The 25,817-nt window shown below is 37.1% G+C and overlaps 1 long non-coding RNA gene across 2 annotated transcripts in view; it reads left to right on the top strand.

Moving 5' to 3' along the window:
• Window positions 1-25,422, top strand: part of LOC120516834 — an 82,515-nt gene extending 57,093 nt beyond the window's left edge. For both annotated transcript variants that reach the window (XR_005630927.1, XR_005630926.1), the window contains exons 2-3: window positions 20,524-20,612; window positions 25,396-25,422. This is a non-coding gene — a long non-coding RNA (uncharacterized LOC120516834). The remainder of the gene's footprint in view (window positions 1-20,523; window positions 20,613-25,395) is intronic.
• The last annotated feature ends 395 nt before the right edge of the window (window positions 25,423-25,817 follow it).

The following is a 25,817-nucleotide window of genomic DNA, read 5'->3' as shown; positions in this document are numbered from 1 at the left end:
GAAGCTCAACCCTGTTGGGGTCTGTGGCCACTGCCAGGGGGCGCCTGGACGATCCTGGAGCCCTGGATGGCAGCACTTCCTCCACACCAGGAAGTGCTGCAGAAAGTTCATCAGGGTGCACCTGGAGCACATCTGGGTGCAAAATAAAAGGGGCTGCCTCACTCCATTCGAGGAGATGGAGTTGGGTGGAAGAGGACTGAGCTTGCGAGTTGAGGAGTAGAGGTGGCAGGAAACTTGTGAGTTGAAGTACTGTTTGGTGCACTGTGCTGTGAGAAGGAAGAACTCTGAATAAAAAATGTGTGTTTTGGATATCTGGCTGTCTCAGTGTCTGTCTGTGTCCAGGCTTCTTTCACAGGGTCTAGGTCTAACTTTTTAAGTAATGATTTAATGACTGACACTTTTAGTGCATCAGGTACTGTGCCATGCAATAATGAACTATTAATAATGTTTAGAATCGGTTTTGCACTTTTTAATAATTTTGTTGGCACTGCATCTAGGGAACAAGTAGTAGGTTCCATTTTAGAAATTAAAGTCAAGACTTCCTGCTCTATTACAGGATTAAAATTTCTAATGTGTTGAATGCAATATGAGACAGGGTCTAGCACGCTAGTATGTGGTTTGTACTGTGATGCTGAGATCTGGGATCTTATATTTTTAATTATCTTATTAAAGAAATTCATAAAGTCTACTGTTAATGTCTGTTGGTATTTTGCACTGTAGATCTGAATTCCCATTTGTTAAATTAGCCACTGTTCTAAACAGTACCTACGGATTTTTATTATTGCTATTATTTTAGAACAGTAGTCAGAGCGAGCTTAAAAGAGAGCTTTTCATATTTAACACTCTTTTTGTCAATGCAATTTGAAAGATATGCAGCTTTGTTGTTCTCCATTTGCGCTTTAGTTTTTGACACTCTAATTTAAGAGCTTGAGTGTTCTCATTAGGCTAAGGAGAGTTTCTATGTGCTTTGATCACTTTTGTTTTAAGGGGAGCCACTGTGTCCGTAGCTTCTTTCAAGGTCACATTATAATGTGCTGTTGGTTGATCTAAATTGTTTTCCACATTTACATTTGATGTTAATTGATCTAAATGGCTATCCAAAAATTACACTTGATTTGTTCAAAGTATCTATAAATTTTGAAGCAGAATTACAATCTAGATGTCGCACTGTCTTTGTTATAATCTGTGAGTGTATTGGTAAGGGAAGAACCAAATCAAACACAATTAAATAGTGATCATAAATAATTTAATGGAGTAATATTTAAATTTTGAATTTCAATTTTGTAAGTTGTAATTAATTCTAATGTGTGGTTATGATTATGAGTTGGACCTTTGACAATTTGACAAAATCCTACTGAATTTAACAAATAAGTAAAATATTTGGTAAAAGTGTCGGTTTTCACATCAATGTGTACATTAAAATCCCCCATCAATACTACATGATCATAATTTATAGCCAAATCAGGTAAAAGGTTGCCAGATTCAGTAATGAACAATGAATATGGCCCTGGTGGTCTGTATACTAGCACTACAATTGTGTTGGAATCTGTTTTAATATTTAAAATAAATGCCTCAAAGGATACAATGTCGCCCAAATTTTTAGAAGCGATTTGCATTTTGTTACAATGAATTATTCCAAGGCCTCCTCCTCGACCAGAATCTTTAGATTTATGAAGGAATGTGTATCCTTCTGGTGATGCCTTAGCTAGGAGAAAAGTGTCAGATTCACTGAGCCAGGTTTCAGTGAGAAGACACATCAGAATTTGTACTTAATATAATATCATTACTAAAACATCTTTACTGCCAGGAGAGTGAATGTTCAATATGCATCATTTAAAACTGCATACTTCTTTCTGAACTGCTGATATATTTTTTGTTTTAATTTTTACATTTCTATTACAGATGCCCCTGGTGGAGGGTCTGGTTTTATCTCTTGGTCTAATTATACACCTTATTTTTTGGTTATCAAGTAATTTAAGGTCTGCATCATGACTAAATTTACTAGATACCCCACAACAGGAATTATGGGTAATAGCTTCAGGAAAGTAACAGGTGAGATAAACAACAGCCTGTGATTTAAGATCACGCGACTGTGGCCTTAATGGTGCTCTAACCAGTCAGCTAGGCAGTTTTGCTGCCATATTTTGGGATAATACATAGGATCCCCTCCACTAAGGATGAAGACCATCCCTTTTGAAAAATCCAGGCTTTTCCCAAAAATAATCCCCATTGTTCACAAAGGCTATGCTTTTATTTGCACACCAGGTTTCTAGCCAGCAGCGAAGGGAACGCAATCTGCTATTATCATATCCCCTCTATATAATCTTGGTAAGGGGCCAGAATCAACTAAATTCCAACATTTTCTTTTAGCTTTGGTGCATAGAGAGATGAAGTTCCTCTTTAATACCTCAGATTGTTGTAAGTAAATATCAGTAGTGCCAACATGCAGCAATAAGGTAGATATTTTATTGTCGGCAACACAATCCATTTGGGCCTCTATGTCAGAAATCTTTGCCTGTGTGAGGTATTTAACATTAACAGCTGGTTTAACATAGTTTGGAATTCTAACATTCTGCACTATGGAATTTCCAATTATGAGCACTTTGTTGTTCTCAGTGCTGAAATACCTGTTCTGGGTCTGAATTGGTGACTTGGGTGCCGAGGGACTAAACTTTGGCTTCTTAGACTGCCATCTTACTGTTACCCATTCACCTTGTGACTGAATTAGTACTGCAAACAGAATTGATCCGATTTTCGGTTTGCCGAAATGCTATCAGGTTCCTAACGCAGTTCTCCAGTTTGCGTATTTTCCTCAAACAACTATAAATTAACCAAACACTTTTGGCAGGTGAAGCTGTCAACATTGTCAGCCAGAAAACCTGTACATGTTGCAGGACACACAATATATAAATGTGCCCTTGTTGAGCAGAGAACAGATTGAACATACATTTAGCACTGAGTTCATCTTTTCTTTTTCTGCAGTAACATCGGTGCTTTCAACAACGCTTTCTACGGTCAGCGAAATCACTAAGAGACTGTCGGCTTTAAGTTTCCACCACCCGCTGGTTGATCAACTTTGATTTCTCACTGCCAGTTACTTCTTCTCATTGGCTCTCCGCTTTACTCCAGTTGATCTTACTTGGATGTTTGCAAAGGGTTATGTGAGTGTGGGAGATGCCGCTGCTCTGTGCTTCCACTCAGAGTTGCGTAGCTAGGGGCAGGCAGATTGAGTGGTCTGTCCCGGGTGGCATATTTTTGAGGGTGGCATTATTAGCCAAAAGGCTCAGTAGAATCTGTGTGTAAGCAGCAGGTTTCAGAAAAATATCACTCATGAATGAAAATAGCAAAATTCTCTGATTTTTACACATAAATGCTTCAAAAATAATTTTCAGACTGTCCTTCTGTGACAGCATCAGACACAGCAATTGAAATTTATGATGCAATAGCAAAAATAAACATAAACATTACACTGTTAATAATTTCTAGTAAGATAAACAACTAATTTACAATTTATAATTTTGTTTCAGTATCAATCTGAATGCATTCTTGCTCTATGCAGAAAACATCCCCACCTATCACTTGTACACTACACTGGTTCTGGTTTTCACAGCTTAATTATATTAAAATAATAATTAGAACACGGCTTATCAGTGCATCTATGCTATATTCTTGTCTGGATGATGCTTATAAATAATTATAAATGAAAAATTATTGTTGTTTCTCTATATATGAATAAATCTATGCAGAATTTATCTTAATTTTTCTCTATATGTCATTTAAATTGAGCCCTGAGCAGCACAAACTCTAGCTACGCCACTTTCCACTCACTGCTGCTCAGAAGAGGTGCGGCCTGAATGAGATAGAGAGATCAGAATGATTTCAAGTGCTTAAGGAAGATACCAAGTACATATATAAGCCCTTGACACATATTTTTAGGAAGTCGCTGAACAGTTGGGAAATTCTGCAGGACTGGAAAATGGCAAATATAAAAAGTATAAAAAGGGTGATTGTGTGGGTCCAAGCAACTATAGGCCAGTAAATGTAATGGGCATCACACTTAAATTATTGGAAGAAATTATTAAGGAAAAGATTGAGCAACACCTGGCAGGAACAGGAATTTTACTCGACAGTTAGCATGGGTTTAGAAGAGGGAGGTCATGTTTTATTAATATTCTGGAATTCTATAAGGAAGCAACAAAAGGATAGGATCAAAGTGGAGTATATGATATTATTTATCTTGTCTTACAGAAAGCATTTGATAAGGTGCCACATGAGAGGTTGGGCATCAAACTAAAAGTTCAGGGTGTTGTGTGTAAATGGGTACACAACTGGCTCAGTCACAGGAAGCAGAGAGTTATTGTGCAAGGAACCCTATCAGAATTGGCTGAAGTTAAGAGTGGGGTCAGTGCCAGAGCCACAGCTGTTTTTAATATACACTTGCTGTTGACTTACAGCCATTCAACTTAAGACCTCTGCTGGACCTCACGGACAAACAACAGTTTTTGCTTTGCCAGCTCTGTATGCCGTGACTCATTCATCTTGATCTCAGTTTATTACCTGCAGCTGTTTCAATTACATTTAGTTACATTTGTCAGACAATTACAGGAAAAAAAGGCAAGTGATCTCAAAAATTAGGGTGATCAAGCAGTATGTGGGAGGAAAGAAAGAAAATGTGATCAATGTGACTTTAAGTTATCTCATTGTAACTGGTGTTCACTGCACGCACTGTATTGCTGCACTCTGTCTTTGAGCCTGGTTAACCTCTGAAGCCTCTGTGTTGTGAACCGCCACAAAGGGGAAATGAAGCCACACTGAATTCCTTTATCTGTTAATCCTTATTATTAACAGGTTGAAATGTTAAAACAGAAAATATATGAGTGCCCAGACTCTGCCAGTACAATTCCTCCTTTCACAGTTAACACACTGGGAGAGGCTCACGCTGATGACATAACATAACAGACAACAAAAGGATTCATAAAGCTGTTAAAGGTTCAGCACCCATGCAAGCAACAGTCAAAATTAAACAAAATAATAAAATATAATTTACAAAATGATAGAAAATCTAAACAATATGCTAATAATGACGATAAGAAAGGATATAAAACAAACAATACAACATAAGGGACTTGATATACAATATTTAATACATGTACTGGTCCATCTTACATCTAGATCGAATTACGACTGGTCCATCAGAACTGAACATGGTCATAAGTCGACGACTACCTGTATATAAATAATTTGGGTAGGAATATAAATAACACGCTACTTAGGTTTGCAGAAAATACCAAGTTAGGTAGATTGGTAGATAATCTAGAATCCATTGAATGATTACAGAGGGACTTGAACATCATACAGGTTTGGGAGATTTGTGGCAAATGAAATTTAATGAAAGAAAAAGTATTACATGTAGGAAGTAAAAATGTTAGTGTGGCACACTCAAAAAAAAGAGTGACCACAATAGTTTATCTTATTAATGTAATACATTGCCAAAAGTGAATACTATTTGGTAAACAAAGGGTCCCTGTTGTAGATTGGACCATGAAAACGGACTGTGGAATGAGCAGTAATTGGTAAGAGCGTGTTTCACACTGAAGTGGTTCCATCAGGGTTGCAGTAAAGGGACAAACTTCTGGCCACACCTCAGACGCAACTTGGACAACAAACTAAAAGCGTTGTGCTCTTGTTGATGCTCCACTTTACCTATTCCACAGGTTAGTGTACAATAAATCGGAGTATTTTACTTTTTAACTGAGAGTCAAGTATACTCAGAACGTTACAGTAGTATACTGATATATATTGCTACAGAGGCGTGAAGTTAAAACTCGCTAAATGCAGACGGAAAGCTGCTTGTTTGCAAAGTGGATCATTAACCAGACAAGAGTGTGGATTTTTAAATAGTTGCTTGGCTCCTAAACACTTGGTACTCTTGTTAAATATGTATTTTGTAAACTATTAGGTGCAAATAAATTATAGAATGGATGAAATGTTGTGATGAATGATTATGTGGTTATACATGTATAAATATGAAACTGGTAGTTATGAAAGTGTTTGAAATATGATAAGAGTAGCATTGAAGATTTTTGATTAATGCTTAATGCTGATGTTTCATACCTTTAGAAATGTTATTTTTTAAAAAAGGGTTATATAATGAAGAAATTAGTTGTGCTTCTGCATATAATTTAATACAGCACATAGCTTGATTTAAATACTTTATTTCTGTATTACCCAAGTGGCTAGGGATTGCTTGCTGTATGTACACGTGTATGAGTATGTGATCTTATTTATTGAGACTCTTGGTGGAATGAAGAGGTATTGGGAACACACCTGAGAATGTGAATGTAAAATAGTGAAATATATATGCAGGGTTATAATGACTTTATTGAATGTGCATAAATAGACGCTAATTTGGACAACAAACTGAAAGCGGTGTGCTGTCATTACTGTTCCACTTAACCTATTCCACAGGGCCAAAGACCTGGATTGCATCACCATTGAGGGCCAGTGGAGTTCAGTTCCAGACCTGGTTGACGTAGCTCATCCTCTGGTGGAGGTGAAGTTCACATACACTTCGGGATTTGCTGCTTTCATCATTTCTGTTACTGTGGCCTACTAGTGGGGCCTGTAACATTAGGTTTGAATGCACAATTGGAGGTCTGAAAATTGAAAGTATACCTTAGGAGAAGGATTTAAGAGTCACAGCAGACTTGACTCTATCAACTTCTAGACAGTGATCAGAAGCAATTAAGAAGGTTAATAAACTGTTAGGCTATATAGCACAATGTTTAGAGCACAAGTCCAAGGAGGTTATGCTCAAGCTTTATAACGCACTGGTTAGAGCCCACCTGGAGTATTGTGTCCAGTTTTCCAGCCTCCAGGCTACAAAAAGAATAGCAGCGCTGGAAAAAGTCCAGAGAAGAGAGACTGGGCTGATTCCAGGGATGCAAGGGATGAATTATGAGGAAAGATTAAAACAACTGAGCCTTTTCAGTTTAAACAAAAGTCAAATAAGACAAGACATGATTGAAGTGTTCAGAATTATGAAGGTAATTAGTACATTGGATCAAGAATGTTACTTTAAAATTAGGGTCACAGGGGAACAAAAGGAGAACTAAGGGACACAGTTGGAAACTTGTTAAATGTAAATTTCTCTCTATTATATAAAAAAAATCCTGGGACGAGATGAGACTTTTACACCTGGGACGAAACGCGACTTTTTCAGAGAGATACTTTGAAGTCCCGCGAGACAAGACTTTGTACCAAGAGACTTAACCGTGTCCATGGCCGGAAATAAAAGACAAAGAGTAGATGACAAAGTAGAACGTCGTAAAAAGGTTTAAAAAAGTTGGCATGATACACATGCAGAGCAGGTTAGAGATAATGAAAGTACAGTACTAAAATTCGAAAGTTTCAAAAAAATTATAGTAAAGATTGCATTAGCGGAAACAAATGGAAATTATTACTCGGTGAAATAGCGATCGAATATATTGTTCTGATTAAAACTGTAAGTCAGAGACTTGTAGATTGTCTAATTTGTGTTGCCCTCAGGTAAAAGCAGTGTTTCTTCCCAATGAAAAGTCATATCTGCGAGAATTAAAAGATTTGTTGTTTGGTGAAAGTGAAACCCACATACTCGAGTGGCAGAGATGCAAAGTGGTTGACGCGTAGTGCAGGCCAGGGGGTTGGCGAGTAAAGTGAGCAGGGGGCAAAGCCCCATGGTCCTATAGAAATTAGGAAGCTTTTTTTAAACAAAGACATATAGACACATGGGATAAGCTACCAAGTAGTGTGGCTACAAAGAGAGTCTTTCAGGGGTTTTCAAAACTGGACCTGATGTTATTTTGGAAGAATTAAGTGCATAGGACTGGCATGCTTTGTTTTGTCTGAATGGCCTCTTCTCATCTACAGTAGATTGTTCTAATGTTCTAATGTTGTAATGTGCAACAATATTAAAGGAAAGACTAAGTAAGCAAACATATTGTTAGTAAAAGATTCATACAGATTTTGAATTAGACTTACCCATATATTTGATTTTTTTTTTTGTTGTGGTTACAGTGTTTTGGCTTAATGTCTACATGCATGCTAATCCTGGAAATATATGACTATTCTCTTGTTTTGGGCTTACTTGCCTCTTGGCCAAATGCGAAGAGATGGTCAGCACAATTTTGGCATTTAATTTTGCCACAATTTCACATAAGTTTGGACCCTTGCATAACTTCTTCAAAACATGTATATATGTTTTAATGTATATTTTATACAGAACAGAAATGTATTGTAATAAAGAAATGAATAAAATGTAATTTTGCAAGAAATATAAAATGTAAAAGAATATAAGTATGAGTAGAAAGACATGGTCTTGAAGAGATTGAGTTCCCAGACTTGTTGAATTCAACTCGAATGGTAAATTACTGTGTATGTGTGTTTAAATCCAGCAATTTCACACATTCTTGGGACAATTTACATTTTTCCACAATGAGGTGTTTTGATAGCTAAATATTAAGCAAACAGTGAAGAAATTGTATTATTTTAGTAGTATGGTATGCTGTAAGTAATGTAGTCATTTTTGACCTTTTATACTTTTTTAAATTGCATTTATTTATTTATCTATTTATTTATTTTGGGTTTTTCTTAGCACTGGATGTTTACTTACTGCTTTGTGTTAGGTTTTCTTGATGAGTAAACTTATGAGTGCCACGTTACATGTGTTTGAGAGACATAACATCTGCATGGTTTTGAGCTTGTTGAGCAACAGTGATAAATAGCAGCACTGCTTTGCTAATGATGAGGATGTTCTGTTTCTTCTAGCGTATGCATTCAGAAGTACATTTGTTTTAAGTCAGAAATGCAGTGGGTTGTATTTATTTATTTTTTTTATTTTATTGGTTTTATTGTAATCATTCCATACAGATCAATTTTTACAAAAAATAGGATTGAAAACAAATCAACCCAACCCCCACTCCTGAGAAAGAGAGCATGGCCAACGGAGTAAAACTTTAAGCTGGTCAAAATACATAAATTGATGAGTTTAATAGGCGGATAAAAAAAAAATGGGAAGAGAATCTATTTCCTCAGTGCTTTAAGAGCTTATTCTAAAATATTATTGATTAGATCCTGCCAGGTTTTGAAAAAGTTCTGCACCGATCCTCTAACTGAGAATTACATTTTTTCAAATTTCAAATAGTATAAAACAGCAGTTACCCAGTGACTTAAAAGAGGAGAGTTAGGATTCTTCCAGTTTAGCAAAATGAGTCTGCGTACCAGTAGTGTAGTGAAGGCAATCACAGTTTGTTTGTCCTTCTCTGCTTTAAGCCCATCTGGATGAACACCAAACACAGCTGTTAATGGGTTAGGAGGGATTGTGATACCAAGGCTGTCTGAGAGGCACTTAAAATTTTTTGTCCAGAATGATGTTAATTTGGTGCAGGCCCAAAACATGTGACCCAGTGAGGTTGGGACTTGATTGCAGCGTTCGCAGTTTGGATCTTGCCCTGGAAACATTTTGGACAGTTTTAGGCGAGACAGATGTGCTCAATATATAATTTTAAGTTGTATAATTGTATGCTTTGCGCATATGGAGCTTGAGTGAATTCTCTGCATTGCTACCTTACACTCCTTTTCTGATATATTGATTAAGAGATCTTTTTCCCATTGTATACTTGGAACTTTGAAATGGAGGGACTGTAAAATAATTTTATATATTGCAGAAATGCTGTCTGAGCCCTGCAAACTGAGCAATATTTTTTCCAGCATAGAGGAAGGTGTGAGATGGGGGAAATCGAGCAGGTTCTGTTTGACAAGGTTTCGAATTTGAAGATAGTGAAAGAAATGCGTTGCTGGAAAGTTAAATTTGGAATGTAATTGTTCATAGGATGCAAAGATGTTGTCTATATAAAGATCTCTAAGCAATTTAATCCCAAATTTTTTCCAGATATTAAAAACTGCATATGTTTGCAAGGGTTGAAAAAGGTGGTTCTTATGCGGAGGTGCCACAGAAAAAAGATTCTCCATCTTAAAATGCTTTCTACATTGGTTCCATATTCTGAGTGAGTAAAGCACAATTGGGTTAATAGTATATTGGTAATAACTTGCATTTATTAGGGCACAAAGCAGGGAATATAAGAAGTACTGTAGGATTTTATTTCTATTGCTGACCTGGCCTGTGAATGTTCATCTATTTGTGTCCAGGTGTTTATAACTTGTATGTTTGCTGCCCAGTAATAAAACTGAAAGTTAGGTAGAGCCATGCCACCTTCTGCCTTAGGTCTTTGTAGAGTCGCTCTTTGGATGTGTGGATGTTTTGAGTTGCAAATAAATGAGGTTATGGTTGAATCTAATTGCTTAAAAAATGATTTATTGATGTATATTGGAATGTTTTGAAATAAAAAGAGAAGCTTAGGAAGAATATTCATCTTAACAGTGTTAATTCTTCCAGCTAGAGTGAGATGAAGGGTTGACTATCTATACAAGTCTTGCTTTATTTTTTCCATACAGACGGAGAAATTTTGTTGATAAAGAGCTTTTATATTTACTTGTGATATTTAACCATAGGTATTTAAACTGATATGCAATGATAAAAGGGAAGGTGTCCAATCTGATACTGTATGCTTGAGAATTCACTGGAAAGAGCACACTTTTATTCAAATTAATTCTGACACCAGAGATCTTCTGAAATTCTGTAAGTGCTGTTAAACTGAAGGCACAGTATTTTGTGGGTCAGATATATACAGTGCCATAGCATTTGCATATAGATCAATTTTCTGTTCAAGTCCTTCTCTGATAATCCCCTTAATCTGATAAGCATTTCGACAGTGAACTGCCAGTGGTTCGATTGCAAATAGCAGTGGTGACAAGGAGCATCCTTGTCTGGTTCCATGTTCTAGTTTAAAGTAGTCTGAACAAATGTTGTTAATACAAACTGAAGCTTCTGGATTGGTATATAGTAGTTTGATCCATCCACAAATGTTCGAGCCAAACCCAAATTTCTCTAATGTAGTGAAAAGGTAGTTCCATTCAATCATGTCGAATGCTTTTTCTGCATCCAACGATAATAATATCACTGGGGTGTTTGACTTTGCTGGTGAATATATTACACTAGCAAAATACCCGCGCTTCGCAGCAGAGAAGTATTGTTAAAGAAGTAATGAAAAAGAAAAGGAAACATTTTTAAAATAACGTAACATGATTGTCAATGTAATTTGTTTTGTCACTGTTATGAGTGTTGCTGTCATATACTGTATATATATATATATATATATATATACACGCACACACACACACACACACACACACATATAAACATATATGTACATATACACATATACATATGTACATATACATACATATGTACATATATACATATACACATATATATACACATACATATATATACACACATATCTATATATACACACATACATATATACATATATATACACATACATTCACATATATACATATATATATATATATACATATCTACATATATACACATATATATATATACACTTTGAGGTGCGAGCAGCTCTTGCTGGGGGTGCCAGAATCCATCGAGGAAGAAAAATGAAAAACATTATTTGTACAAAATCTTAATTTACATATCCATTCCTAAATAATTAAATGGGCAGGCTATTTCGTATCAGTGCAATACGCTGCTTGTTAAAACGGATGACTCCCGCTCTTACATGCATTTAGTGCTGTATGGGTATTATGAATTATCGTATCTGTTCAAGTTCTATTTAAATTTTAAATATAAGTCATTTTTATTTAGTCGACAGAAATACCTTTGGTAGGAATATAAGTTAAATTTAGTCATTATTGCATACATTTTTCTTCACCATAGAAATTTAAAGACTTAATTCAACTTACATTCCTACCAAAGATATTTCTGTCGACTAAATAGAACCTACTTATATCCAAATAGAACTTGAAAAGATATATTTTTTCGAATCTGATCGTGCATTTTAGATCGACTTGACGCACACTACATCGAGCCTGCGTGCTATTGTGCTCTCGCCTGCCTGCCTCAATAAGTCACCATCGCTTCGCTCTTACTTTTTTACATTTAATCATGGATAGTCGCGAAAAAATTAGAAAATGGAAGGAGGATTACACTGAGTATGGCTTTACCAAAACAATTATTGATGGCGAATAAAGTATCCATTATTCATAAAGCTTCAATTGATGATCTGTTTTTCTACGTTAAACTCATATTTTTTCATACTTCTTCTCAAACCAAGGGGGTGCGAATTCGGCATCGTCCGTGCGAGGGTAAAATGAATCGGGAAGAGCTGATATATATGTATGTGTGTGTGTATATATAATGTATGTGTATATATATATATATATATATATATATATATATATTGTGGCCCGGCGTGGAGCCCGGCGGGGCTGAACGGCGTGAGGAGGGCTTGTGCCTCCTCAGACGCGCGAGGCGTCCGTCCTGGGTTCTGTTGGGGGCCCGCGGGTTGAGGGCATGGAAGCCCTTCCTGTAGGGCCCGTGGTCACCGCCAGGCGGCGCCCGATGCGGTTTATCCCGTCGCGGTTGCGGTTGGGGCTGGAGCCCGGCGGGCGCTTGGAGGACGGAGGAGGCGAGTGCCTCCTCCAGACAGAGTGGGGCGTCCGTCCTGGTTAGGCAGGGGCCTCCGGGTACAGGGCTTTGAAGCCCAGCCCTGTAGGACCAGTGAGCCGCCAGGCGGCGCCCAGTACCTAATTATCCGGGAGCCCGACACTTCCGCCACACCAGGAAGTGCTGGGGAAGACTTATTGTGGCGACGGAGAGCTGCGGGAGGACAGCGGCACTTCCGCCCGCGCTGCGTGGCAAGGAATGGATGCCGGAAACACCTGGTGCTCATCCGGGAGCACTATATAAGGGGCCGCCTCCCTTCAGTCTAGAGCGGAAGTCGGGTGGAAGAGGACGGAGCTAGTGGGAGGACTGGAGGCGGCCAGAAGAGAGAGAGAGAGAGGCATTGTAAGGCCTGAGAAGAGAAAAGAGAGGCATTGTAAGGCCTGGATTTGGGGAATTGGTGCAAGAGGCACTGCGGACTTGGCGGGACTGTTTGTAAATACTGTAAATAAGCGAGTGTGTGGTGCAAACAACGATGTCTGTCTGCCTGTGTCCGGGTTCAAGTTCACAATATATATATATATATACTAGCAGAATACCCGCGCTTCGCAGCGGAGAAGTAGTGTGTTAAAGAAGGTACGAAAAGAAAAGGAAAAATTTTTAAAAGTAACGTAACATGATTGTTAATGTAATTGTTTTGTCATTGATATGAGTGTTGTTCTCATATCTATCTATATATATATATCTATCTATCTATATATATATATATATATATATGTTGTTCTCATATCTATCTATATATATATATATATATATATATATCTATCTATCTATCTATCTATCTATCTATCTATCTATCTATCTATCTATATATATATATATATATATATATATATATATATATATATATATATATATAGCAAAATACCCGTGCTTGGCAGCGGAGAAGTAGTGTGTTAAAGAAGGAAAGAGAAAGAAAAGGAAACATTTTGAAAATAACGTAACATGATTGTCAATGTAATTGTTTTGTGTATTTGGTGGCAGCGTCACAAAGTTATTTTCGTCTAGCTGCATCAGAAAATGTACCACGACGTCTGACACGCCTCCTTTTTACTGTTTTCTCACAGCTTGGATTGCTGCTGTCATATATATATACACACACACACACACACATACATACATACATACACACATATATATATATATACACACACATACACACACACAAATTATAAATGTGTGTATATATATGTATGTATGTATATATATATATATATATAATCTAGATAGGGGTGTGTGTGTGTATATACATATATATATATATACACATACATACATATATACTGTATAGACATACATATACTTGTATGTTTGTATGTGTCTATATGTGTGTGTATAGCTTTGGTCACTGAGTGCAAGGGAAAAATAATAAAATATAGTCTATAAGTTATTAAACAGTAAAACATTAACGTTTTAAGAAGTACAGGTACATTGAGCACTACTGGAGTGGTTTGGGTAAACTACATTTTAAAGACTGTGTAACACAACAGGTAAGTAACCAACAGCAGCTAAAATGTATATGGATCATCTCTCGGTAGTAGATCCCTTTTGAAAGGCGCTACACGACGGCTGTGGTATAGAAATTACATTTTCTATGTGAACTTTCAAATTTGTGCCTCTGGTAATGTGCCTTACCGGCAATTAAAGAAAATTATTTTTGTGTCCTTTGCAATGTTAAGAGAGAAAGGCTTTGGTTTGGGATAAAAGGAAAAAAGGTGTAAAGAAAGGAAAGTTGCCTTTCCTTTTATATAGTATAGAGAGATGTGTTCGCTGATGTTATGATCGCCTTTTGGGGACAGTCGCGGTGGGTCTTGTGTAGACTGGTGAGACGTCCCCGCCATTAATCGGCTGTGATGGCACTGTCAGTCTTCCACTCCTGTGCGTATCTTCATAATCTGAGCTGAGGACCTCATAATCGTAGCACGTGCAAAAGAAAGTGTGAATCGCCTTAATATTATTTTGCCGTGGTGTAGAAAAGGGGTCCCGTGTTTGCACTTGTCTGGGCTATAGCGCAGGGGGAGGAAGAAAAAAATTAAAAGTGCTCACTTTGATTTAAGGCAGAAGCGCAGTCAGCGTCTCAAAGGCCGGCACAGCTATGCACACGCGCTGGCTGCTCGACTTTTGCTGGGCAGGAGACCCCTTTTGTACACACGTTCATGATATCAAAAGTCTCAGCGTTCTTTGCAGGTAATTCATATATTATATATATAGCAAAATACCCCTACCAGCGGAGAAGTAGTGTGTTAAAGAAGTAATGAAAAGAAAAGGAAACATTTTAATAATAACGTAACATGATTGACATTGTCATGAGTGTTGGTGTCATATATATGCCTGCCTAAATAAGTCACCCTCGCTTCGCTCTTACTTTTTTACCGTTCATTTAATCATGGCTAGTGGCGGAAAACTTATAAAATGGAAGGAGGATGGCTTTACCAAAACAATTATTGATGGCGAATCGATTATTCATAAAGCTTGAATTGGTGATCTGTTTTTCTGTGTTAACCTCATATTTTTTCATACTTCTTCTCAAACTAAGGTGGTGCGAGGGTAAAATGAATCGGGATGCGCTGATCAATGTAATCGTGTACCAGGAAATCATGCATTGACAAAAGCTCCCTTTGCTTGTAATGCAAAGTGTGATTAAATGCATTATTTTTTAACGCGTTATGGAGCACATGCATCGAAGCTTCTCAGCTGTGCTTGTGCTAAGAAAAGGAAAGATTTTAAAAATAACGTAACACGATTGTCAATGTAACCTTTTGTAAGTAGTGCCTGGAGGATTCAGTGTGGAGAAACTCTAGAGACAGAGTGTATATTAACTTGTGGATTTTTCAGTGAGTATTTGGTGGCAGTGTGACGAAGTTGCTTCGGATGACGGCGTTAGCCGCGGAGCTCAGCTCAGAACGATATGAGATGAATGGGAGGGTGATGATGACGTGACTCCCCCACCCGCCTTAACTGTCAATCCCCCACAAACACAGTCTCACGGAATTTGCATAAGCACACCCCTTCACTTACAATTTTAACTTAGTTACAAAGTGATCAAAACTCTCGTTTATATCCTGCCTCCTCTCATTAAACTTGTATCCCGCATTCCCGTGGGCATGTGAAACGCCAGCGGTAGCCTGTCTATGAACTTAATTTAAAGTTTAGGTTTGCACCTTGCTTTCTTTCCGAGGTAGCAGGACTCATGAATATGGTAGTATATGTCACTCGCTCGCTTCTTATTGTTTCGCTGCCTTCTCAATTATATAATGCATGTTTTCTTAAGCGCTTTTTGGAGGTCTTCCTGGTTTTCTACCCACTGCGTTGACAGTCAGTTCACGTGATTACGTGGGAGGCGTGATGATGTCACACGAAACTCCGCCCCCCACGTCTTTCCAGCTAAACTCTATTACAGTTAGTGGAGAAAAATACCTTCCAGTTATGACCATTAGGCGTAGAATTTCAAAATGAAACCTGCCCAACTTTTGTAAGTAAGCTGTAAGGAATGAGCCTGCCAAATTTCAGCCTTCTACCTACACGGGAAGTTGGAGAATTAGTGATGAGTCAGTGAGTGAGTGAGTGAGTGAGTGAGTGAGTGAGTGAGTGAGTGAGTGAGTGAGTGAGTGAGTGAGTGAGTGAGTGAGGGCTTTGCCTTTTATTAGTATAGATATATATAAGTAGTTTTACTGTCAAATAATGCAAAGAGTACGCAACATGTGTTTCACGCTAATTCTGGGCTCATCAGGCGTACACACTCACTGCACCCCCTCTCAGGAATCGAACCTTATACGTCAGCGCTAGAGGCAAAGCCTCTTGCATTGCGCCACAGCGTGTGGTTCATTTATTTGACGATTATTAGTATGTATATATAGCAAAATACCCGTGCTTCGCAGCGGAGAAGTAGTGTGTTAAAGAAGTTATGAACATTTATTTTATTATGAACAAAGGGAACATTTTAAAAATAATGTAACATGATTGTCAATGTAATTGTTTTGTGACTGTTATGAGTGTTGCTGTCATCAAGGATTTGATTATCATTATTTCTTTCAATCAGATTCGTATTTGGAGGATGTGTTGTGTTCAAGTTATATTCCATGTTTCTCAACCGTTGTAAAGATATCAGGTTTCATTCATCGATTCCTTTCTTACTGCATCAATAAACAGTTCATCTTCCTTTTTATTTGAGACATCACACACTGCATGCACGGGTTTTTTTTTTACACTGTCTTCCTTTAGCTGGACATTGAGTTTTTCCACCGTGTGCTTTGTTTCCGCAGTAGCTGCACTTATGAATATGCTTGTATGCGTCACTCGCTTCATATTCTTTTGCTGCCTTCTGAATTGTGTAATACTTTTTTGTTCAGCGCTCTTTGGAGCTCTTGCTTTTTGTCTGCGTACTGCATTCACAGTCAGTTCACATGAGCCGCTCGGACTACATGCATCGAAGGTTCTGAGCTGTACTTGTGCTATCTCGTGCGATGTCCATGGCTTTATTTAATGTTAGCTAAGACCCAGCACTTAAAAGTTTCTCTCACAGTTTCGCTCAGTTTGTGCCAAACACCACCCTAATCATCTCATCTTCGTTTCCATAAGCACAGCCCTAATCCCGCAAATATTTAGCGGTAGAGTGTTTCTATTGGATTGCCGCTGAGGGACGGCCTTATATGAGCAGGCACTCAATTACGTGGGAGGCGTGACGATGAGAGATGCAACTCCGTCTCACACGGCGACCGAGCAGCAGGCTATGGCCGGTATATATGTACATAAGTAGGTTCTAGTTATGACTGTTATGCATAGAATTTCGAAATGAAACCTGCCTAACTTTTGTAAGTAAGCTGTAAGGAATGAGCCTGCCAAATTTCAGCCTTCTACCTACACGGGAAAGTTAGAGAATTTGTGATGAGTGAGTCAGTGAGTCAGTGAGTGAGTCAGTCAGTCAGTCAGTCAGTGAGGGCTTTGTCTTTTATTAGTGTAGATTAAACAGGCGTCGAAGATTGGAATGTAAGTGTCAATTTTTAATAAATCCAGTTTGATCTTGTGATATTACCGAAGGCAGCACTTTCTCCATCCTTCTAGCTAGGACTTTGGAGAGTATCTTAACATCATTATTCAGAAGTGAAATTGGTCTGTATGATGCACATTGTAATAAGTCCTTATTTTGTTTAGGAAAGACAGTGATAATTGCTTGGCGAAAAGTTTCAGGTAGAATTTGATTGTCTCTAGCTTCTGTATATGTTGCTAATAAGAGGGGAGCTAGCTGAGTGGAGATTTTCTTATAAAATTCTACAGGGTTGCCATCAGGGGCTGCTGTTTTCCTGCTTTGAAGTGACTTGATAGCATCTAGTAATTCTGACAGCGCATCTATTTGTGGTATCTGTAATGTATCTAGAAATGCGTTAGATTGTGTGTTGTCTTCTTTAAACTCAGTAGAATATAAGGATTTAGTCTCTGAATGTGTGCATTATATTTTTATGGTCAATGATTTTATCCTTGTTCGTGTTGGTGATTGCTGGGATTGAATTTCGAATTTCTTGCTTGTGGATTTGTTGAGCTAAGAGCTTATTAGTTTTCTCTCTGTGTTAATAGTAATGATGTCTTGATTTAAAAATGAGTTGCTCAGTTTCTTTGGTTGTTAAGAGGTTGAGCTCTGAATGCAGAGCCTGCCTTTTCCTATGAAGAGACTCACTTGGACACCTGGCATGTTTTTAATCTATTCTAGTAATTTCGCTGGTTAGCTCTGATACCTTCTTGGTTTCTAATTTATTCCTGTGGGAAAGATATGAAATAATCTGTCCTTTTAAGAAGGCCTTTAGAGTTTCCCAGAGTATTCCTGCAGAGACCTCTCAGGATGTATTTATCTCTAGGAAGAAACTGGTTTGTTTGGATATAAATTCTGTACAGTTCTCGTCTGTTAATAGAAGTGGGTTAAGACGCCATCTGCGAGATGAGTGTATGGGGCCTAATGATTTTAGCTCTAGATCAAAGGGGCATGGTCAGAAATAACAATACCATCATACTTGCAAGATTTAATCGTAGGCAAGTAATTATTATCTAGAAAGAAATAATCAATTCTTGAGTAGCAATGATGCACTGGTGAGTAGAAGAAATATGTTCTTGAGTTTGGGTTTAGAAATCTCCAGAAGTCTGATAGGTTGTGGCCAGTTAAAAACTGTGCAATTGTCTTTGCAGTGTTGGATGTCATCCCCCTTCTGACAGGAGTCCTATCTAAGAGTGGATTTAAAACACAATTAAAGTGGGTTGTACAGGGTGGTCTAGATCTAATTATGCAGATCCAGATCATCTGGATGACTTTGATTTATGCAGGGACGATTCTTCATGACGTCAGTTCGCACACTTCTTGATGATTTTTTGGGTGATTTCCTATGTTATAAACTTCATAAGTTATAGCGTAATGAAAATTGCATAATTAGATCCCTATATTTAAACTGTAATCATGTAATGCCCCTTCTATTAAACTTGTTTTGTCACTGACCCTATCACTCTAAAAAATAATTCAAATGACCTTTATCCAATATTTAAATAAATGCATGATTGAAATGTAAAAATTTAAATGTAATAAATTTGTTAAACTTTCTTAATTGCAAGCATTATTTAATACATTGTGTTGATATACAGTAATAATAATAATAATAATAATTCCACTTACTATTGTAAGTAATTGAAACATAATTTTATTAATTTACTGATAAAAAACAAAAATCACATTGTGGTTACTTAGTCAAGTTTGTTGAGTGATGTCAGTTCCACCTTCATTTGAGACATGATGTCAAAGGTTCCTGTCCACTTAGCACAACTTCATGTCTACAAGTTCATGGCATCCTCAGTCTGATGTTTACTCAATTTTAAAGGTCCTCATTTGTAAGCTGCTTTCGGTAAAAGTGTCGGCTAAACAAATAAATGTAAATGTTATCTACCCGCTGAATAAAACTGTCTGTTGTGGAAAAATATTACTGAATTTTACTTTATTTACAAAGCCATTCTTATGATCAAAGCGATGTCAATATACAGGCTTTGGTTTATGATATAACAAATCAATTTTTATGTTGATGTCACAATTCAATTGGAAAATACTAACAAATAAAAAGATAAAACTATGTAAATCAACTTAACCATGTGAAATTTTGTCAACTTAAAAGCTTATATTCTAAATATATTATATTTAAAAGCTTATATTCTATACTTGCTAAGCACTTGACACAAAAAGAGGCCGGACAGTAGCATAATGGTAGCACTGCTGCCTCAAACTAACTAGACCAGCTTTTGTATCCCAGGAGGCATAGATGATCAAAATACTTTTACACTTGGGTTTATATTGCTAGTTATTAAGTTATTAAAATAGTTTTAAATGTAATGGAGAAGCTAATTCACCTTAGTCACTGAAGTGTGTTGAATCTACTTAATTTTAAGCAGAAATTGACATCATTATAAAAGCTTGGTTCAAGCTTTTGCGTTAATATTTTTATACTGACCTGACAGTGAAGTGACAGTGAGTTTATGAATATAACAGTAACATTTCTAATTCATTGAGATATTTGTAGATTTTTGATTTCATTGAATATTCATGGTTAACCACTGATTTCTGTACTGCAGAGAAATATATTTTATATTTAAGTATAGTAATAAATGCATCAATGTTTTTAATTCAGCATTGCAGTAGAGGGAGTGTATAAAGCTGTATCATGTAATATGAAAAACAGTGGGTCAAAATGATGTCAGCCCCTTAACTAGTGTAAGCCACATTCTTTAAAATGATGGAAACATGTACAGTGGACAGCTAGACAAGTTGAACATGGAAATTAGAAAATCTTATCTGATGGCATGATGGTAGGCAGAAAATGAAGGTACAGTAATCGGTAGAAGTAAACAAATGTCTCTCTACATTATTCCAACAGGTAAAGCTTGAATAAGAAGGACTACCAATTAGGACTGTGAACATCTATAAGAAGAGGAGAATAAAGAGATACTCTATGAAGAATAAAAAGTAAGTTTGTTAAGCAAACTAGACTGAGCTAAAATACTAGAAAACCTTAATGTTTGTTTACCTCTTTATTTTCTTTGTAAGTTAATTCCATTGTTAATTAGATATTATTTTAAATAATAATTACTTGCATGATCATTTGTCATAATTTCCACTTACCTGAATGGCATTGATAAAAACGTGTTCACAGCTTTAAACTGATGTCCAGCTTTTGTTATGTTGTAGTTCATTACATTATGTTTGATTTTGCCTATAACATTGCCATTTCTACTGCAAACAAAATGCTTTTATGCTAGAAAGTAAATATTAATATCTAATTACTCTAAACACCATAGTTAATACAAAATCTTCCTGAAAAGTGCACTGCAGCAATACTCTAATAACTAACCTCAATGCATGTAGAAAATCTAGACACTGCGGCATAAATATGAATAATTTAATTACAATTACACCTCTAGATGAACAATGTATTAAAATTATAAAAACAGACTGTAGATTAAATAAAAAATATGCACAGAGTGGCACTAATACGAATAACTTAATTTCTATCTTGATTACTCGTAACGCTCCTACAATTCAGTTCTGCTCTTCCGAGACATTAAATATGGCTTTATTAAATGTTAGAGCATTAACCAACAAGTTGTTTTCCATCAATGATCTTATTTATTTATTTAGTGATAGGAAAATGTATTTTATTGTACTAAGTGAAACGTGGCTTAACTGTGATGGTGCGGCTGTTTTAATCAAATCTGTGCCTCTGAATTACAGCTTTGCTCATGCAGATTGCCAAGGTAAGAAAGGCAGCGGATTAGCAAACACTTACTCGAGCTGGTTAAAGTGTAAAGATGTCAGCTTTGGTATATTCAAGTCCTTTGAGTATCTTGCCGTTGTTATTCATGGAGTTTCTCAGTTTCTAGTATTGTCCGTGTATAGACCTCCTAAATACAGTGCGTCTTTCTTTGAGGAATTCTCAGACTTGGTTGTCAATTATGATTACGAACTGTAACATGTTCCTAATAGTTGGTGACTTTAATTTTCATATCGATAATCAGTGTGACCTGAAAGTAAAAGAATTCATGAACCTCCTGGACTTACTTGATTTGAGCCAGCTTGTTAGTCAGCCAACACGCAAAACAGGGCATACATTGGATTAAGTAATTACTAAAGGTGATTGATATTGGTTTATCAGACCATTTTCTCTTACTATTTAATATAGAAATAATGATAGAAAAAATTCACAAGAAGCATATTGCTAAAAAACGCTTCTTTTATTTATCAGCAGCTTTAAAGTTTACAAACATTCTAAGCAACCAGTCTGTTTATAGTGCTTACTACAATAGCAAGGATAATGTAAATAGTAAGGTGGAAAATTTTAATACTTAAGTGAGAGCTACTGCTGACATAGTCGCATCTGAAAAGACAGTTAAAAAATCTTCTAGCACTGTTATACCATGGAAAACCCAAATAGTGTCTGATCTAAAGAGAACATGATGGAGAGCTGAGCATGAATGGAGAAAAACTAAACTGATTATCCACTATGAGATATTGAAGGCTAAAATAACAGAATACAACAACATAGTCCATCTTGATAGGTGCTGTTATTTCTCTAGAATTATAAATAACAATGCTAGTAAACCCAGAGTTTTATTCTCTACAATTGATCGTCTGCTAAACTCAGGTCACTCAATGGGATGCCTCCAAAAACCTTCCAGTGAAACTTATGAGGCTTTTGCTGTATTTTTTAATCACAAAATTAACGATATTAGAAATAATATAATACATCTCCCCAATACTGATCCTCTTAAACTCTGGTACTACATTTTAAACAAATTAAATTCTTTCACCAGGATAGATTTACCTGATTTATGTAAAATAATTTTTCAATTGAGACCCTCCACCTACGTTCTTGACCCAATACCAAAATGTTTTTTCAAAGAAGTATCCAGTGTACTAATTGATCATTTTCTTGACTTAGTAAACTCATCATTAGATACAGGGGTCTTCCCAGACTGTCTTAAGACTGCTGTAGTTAAACCCCTTCTCAAGAAAAATAATTTTGACTCCTCTGCTTTTGAAAATTTTAGACCTATTTCTAACCTTCATCTCTTAAGTAAAATCCTAGAGAAGGAAGTCATTATGCAGCTAAATGACCATCTCAATAAACATGCTATTCTTGATAAGTTTCAGTCGGGTTTTAGAGCAAATCACAGGACAAAAACTGCACTCCTTAAAGTAGTAAATGACTTGCGGGTAAATGCAGACAAAGGCTGTTTATCTGTTCTCATCCTCTTAGATCTGAGTGCTGCATTTGATACCAATGAACACAGTATTCTTAGAAATCGCCTTAGACAACGGGTGGGCCTCTCTGGCAGTGTCTTAAATTGGTTTGAATCCTACCTGACAGTTAGAAAATTCTTTGTTAGTTGTGGTAATTATACTTCAAAGACACATGATATTCCATATGGTGTTCCACAAGACTCTATCCTGGGTTCACTGCTCTTTTTGATCTACATGCTTCCGTTAGGTTAAATTATCTCGGCTATGCTGATGACACACAACTGTATTTATCAATAGCTCCTGATGACCCCAACTCTGTTTACTCAGCTTACTTACAAAAGTTGGGCAGGTTTCATTTCGAAATTCTACGCGTAATGGTCATAACTGGAACCTATTTTTCTCCATATACTGTAATGGACTTCAGCTCGCTGGCCGTGGGGGGTGGAGTTGTGTGTTACATCATCATGCCTCCCACGTAATCACGTGAATTGACTGTGAACGCAGTACATAGAAAACAAGGAAGAGCTCCAAAAGGAAGAAAAGCTCCAAAGAGCTGAAGAAAAACCGCATACAAGCTTATTCATAAGTGCAGCTACTGCGGAAACAAAGCACGGTGTAAACCGTAAGTTTAAATTAAGTTTATAGACACGCTCACACTAACGTTTTTCATGCCATTGACGAATACTTTATTCGCGAGGTACAAGTTTAATGAGAAAACACGAGGTATAAATGAGACCTTGGATCACTTTGTAACAGAGTTAAAATTGCTGTAGTGAGAAACTTTTAAATGCCGAGTCTTAGCTAACATTACATAAAGCTGCGGACATCGCAACATCACACAAGAGGGCAGCTCACGTGAACTGACTGAATGCAGTACGAGTGATCACTTCCATGCATCAAACCTGTACAAAAAATGCATTACACAATTGACAAGGTAGGAAAAGAATATGCTCCGAGCTGAGCTCCACAGCTAACGCGGTCTTGCGGAAGTAACTTCGTCACGCTGCCACCAAATACAGAAAAATCCACAAGTTAATACACACGCTGTCTCTAGAGTTTCTCCACACTCAATGTATTCCTCGCATCCACGTTATACCCTCTGATCTCCCATTTCAATTCAAATGCCTCCAATTTCCAGTAAGTCTCTGCTTCGCAATGACAAGTAATAAGTCTCAGGGACAGACCCTACAAAAGGTTGCCATTGATTTGAGGCAAGATTGCTTTTCTTCTGGACAACTATAGGTTGCATTCTCAAGAGTGCGCTCGCGCAGCTTCGTCATATTACGACCTAGTGCTGAACTGACAATGTGCTATATAAAGAGAACTATAACAATCGTAATAAACGAACAAAAAAACATCGGAGAACCCGTGGATTAAATAAAAAGGCAGCTTCCTTGGCGAAACAAGGAAAAACGATGGCCTTATATGTCGTTCGTTAATAAAACAGCGGAGAAGCTGTGTAAAGGCTGCTTCACAAAAAACCAGCAGAGCGCCTTATATGAGCAGGCAGTCAGCTAAAGAAGGGAATCAATAAATAACTATAATTGTAATAAACAAACAAAAAATAGCGTACAAGCCGCGGATTAAATTAAGGAAATGGGTACCTGAACAGTAAAGTAAGTCTCAAATAGCTACACAATAACTATAACAATCGTAATAAATGAATAATAAAACAGTACAGAACCGCAAAGCAAGGAGAAATGACAGCCTTATATGGCGTTCGTTTATAAAGCAGCAGAGAAGCTGTGTGAAGGCAGCTACACAAAAAAACAGCAGAGCGCCACACTCTGAATGTATTCCTCTTATCATCTTTATACCCTCTGATCTCCCATTTCAATTCAAATGCCTTAAATTTCCAGTAAGGCTCTGCTTCGTGATGACAAGTAATAAGTCTCAGGGACAGACCCTACAAAAGTTTGCCATTGATTTGAGGCAAGATTGCTTTTCTCCTGGACAACTATACGTTGCATTCTCAAGAGTGAGCTTAGCAGCTTGGTCATATTACAACCGGAGTGCTGAACTGACAACGTGCTATAAAAAGAGATCCTTAACAGACAGTTATTGGTATATTTTCCCTCAGTTTAAAAAGGTTTTCTTTTCTTCTTAATAAAAATTTAAAAGCAGTACTTAGTTTCGTTGCTGCTGAAGCGCGGGGATTTTGCTATATACAGTATATATATATGTAGATATGTATGTATATATATATATGTATATATATATGTACATATGTATATATATGTAGATCTGTATATATATGTGTCTGTGTATATATACAGTATATATATGTGTGTGTGTATGTATGTATGTATGTGTATATGTACAGTATATATGTATATGTGTGTGTATGTATGTGTGTATATGTATGTGTATATATATATGTTGATATGTGTATATATATATTGTCACACACGCGCGCATGGGAGGCAGTTAAAGGGCTCGAGTGAAGGCAGTTCTGAGGCATGCCGGGATGTGGCAGAGTGCACTAACTCTCTTTCTCACTTCCCTGTAGACCAAACCCGGGAGGTTCCACCTGTCTCTCTTGATGTCACTTCTGGGACCGAGCCAATGGAGACAGACCTTGCCAGCTCCGGCCCCCCTGATGTCACATCCGGGCCTAATCCAATGAATGATGAACACGTGCCCGATCCTTATGACCTCACTTTCTGTCTCCCCCTTTAAAAGCCTTCCCTTTTCCCTTCTCTGACAGTCTTGTTTTGGACTCTGTTGTAAGCACTTCAGTGCTGGTATTTTGAAAGAAAAACGACTTTTGCAGCCAGGATACCAAATTACATGGGTGGCTGCCCCAAACCTTTTTCTGTCTTTGTCTTTTTTTGTGACAATATATATATATATATATCTATACTAATAAAAGGCAAAAGCCCTCACTCACTCACTCACTCACTCACTGACTCATCACTAATTCTCCAACTT

Source organism: Polypterus senegalus, chromosome 16 (assembly GCF_016835505.1).
Source record: "Polypterus senegalus isolate Bchr_013 chromosome 16, ASM1683550v1, whole genome shotgun sequence".
NCBI classification, from domain to species: Eukaryota; Metazoa; Chordata; class Cladistia; order Polypteriformes; family Polypteridae; genus Polypterus; species Polypterus senegalus.
The sequence above is the reverse complement of the archived record's forward strand: the minus strand, read 5'-3'. Positions and strand labels throughout refer to the sequence as shown.